This window comes from Orcinus orca, chromosome 20 (assembly GCF_937001465.1).
Source record: "Orcinus orca chromosome 20, mOrcOrc1.1, whole genome shotgun sequence".
Classification (NCBI taxonomy): Eukaryota; Metazoa; Chordata; class Mammalia; order Artiodactyla; family Delphinidae; genus Orcinus; species Orcinus orca.
In genome coordinates this window covers 26,397,047-26,399,121 of record NC_064578.1, presented here as the reverse complement: position 1 = coordinate 26,399,121, position 2,075 = coordinate 26,397,047, and the positions used below count along the sequence as shown (strand labels likewise).

General features: G+C 39.5%; 1 pseudogene; it reads left to right on the top strand.

The window, feature by feature from the left end:
• Window positions 1-273: 273 nt before the first annotated feature.
• On the top strand, window positions 274-1,867 carry LOC117199451 (60S ribosomal protein L12-like; annotated as a pseudogene).
• Window positions 1,868-2,075: the final 208 nt, after the last annotated feature.

Sequence of the window (2,075 nt, the reverse complement as noted above, 5' to 3'; positions counted from 1 at the left end):
TGGGGGTTGGGGACCCCTGCTGTATTAGATATCTTATCCCAACTCAAGGCCATTATGATTTTTTCCTGTTTTCTTTTAGAAGTTTTATGGGTTGGCATTTAGGTCTATGGTCCATTTCAATTTAGTTTTTCTATATCCTTACAATAAACTCAGAAAAAAGGAATAAACTATTGATACACGCAACAACATGGATGAATCTCAAAATCATTTATGTTGAATTACATAAGCCAGACCAAAAAAGAGTACATACTACAGGACCTCATTTCTAGAAGATTCTAGAAAGTGCAAACAAATATATAACAGAAAGCAGCTTTCCTCTTTTATCTCAGAGCAGGCCAAGGGGCAACTTTCTTCCGTCTTTTTGCATCCAGGTCTATCTGACACCAGCTGCCTCCAACATGTCGCTCAAGTTCAACCCCAACAAGATCAAAAGTTGTGTGTACTTGAGGTGCCTTAGTCGGGAAATTGATACCACGTCTGCCCTGGCCACCAATATCTGTCCCCTGAGTCTGTCTCCAAAAAAGCTTGGTGGTGGCATCACCAAGGCAACCAGTGACATGAAGGGCCTGAGGATTATAGTGGACCTACCCATTTAAAACAGACAGGCCCAGATTGAGGTGGTACCTTCTACTTCTACCCTGGCCATCAAAGCCCTCAAGGAACCACCTAGAGACGGAAAGAATCAAAAAACATCAAGCACATAGGAAACATCACTGTTGAAGAGATTGTCAACTTTGTCTGACAGATGTGGCATGGACGTTTAGCTAGAAAACTCTCTGGAACCATTCAAGAAATCCTGGGGACTGCCCAGTGTATGGCTGCAGTGTTGTTGGTCACCACCGTCATGACGTCATAGATGACATCAACTGGTGCAGTTGAATGCCCAGCTAGTTAGGAACTACTAAGGAAAATATTTCAATAAAGGATCACTTGGAAACCAGTAAAAAATACTCCCCAAACCACAAAAAACACCCCCCCCCCAAAATAAGAGCAAACAAACAAAAAACAGATTAGTGGTTGTCTAAGGACAGAGCTGGAGAGTAGATTTCAGACATGTCCAGTAAACTATTGGGCATTATGGAATTGTTTATTATGTTGACTGTGATGATAGTTACATGAGTGTATGCATATTTCAACACTGGTCAAGTTGTCCCCCTTAAATATGTGCTGTTTATTGTATCAATCATACCTTAATAATACCTAAAAATTTGTTCATTAATTGAATGGAAAAAACTCTTCCTCTAAGGAGCCTTGTAATTTAGCTGCCCCAAATGACTTCTGAATCAGACTTGGGTATTAATTTTCTTAAATCACATTTAAATTAGAAATAACTTAAAAAAAAAGATGATTAAATTTTATCAGTCTCCTCTAGTGCAGTCAATTGTCCTTAGATAGGGAAGGAGCACAGTGAACACATTTTTTGGCCTCATTGCAATGTGCTCTTCTTTTTGAAATTGGTGTCTTATCTTTTACATCTGTAATTAGCTGAAGCTGGCAACTTCAAGAATAAGTCCTGCACTCAAACATGTTGGCACTTAACCCTGCACCACCGAGGGCAGCAGCTAAAATCCAGATCTTTCCCTTAGAGCAGACACTTCATTTGGAATTGTCAGAAACACGTGTAGCCTGAGGTCAGGTGCAGTCTACACCTGTTTAAAAAGAGGGCCAATCTCTGAACACTAGGATTTGACCGTCCTAAAAGAAACAAGTCCCATTTTCTGCTTCTCAGAATGAGTCTAATATCCAGCTAAAAGGAATGCCGGATTACAATCTAGCTGGATGACTTCAACCATGCCAGCTGAATCTCTTGGGCCTCAGTTATTTCTAGTCTAAAATATTGGTTTATTGGGTTAGATAATTTTTAATAGTGTTTCCTATAATGCACTTCTAGAATTGGTTATTAGAAGCCATTTTGTGGCTCACCCTTAACCTACTGAATGCAGCTGTATTTTTGCTCCAAATGTTAAATATTTAATCAACTCTAGGTGAAACCCAAATGTAATTCATTAAGCAACTTGGTGTTGAGTCAGATGCAACAGACATGAAAAATCCTTTTTCATTAGTGTCCACTGGCT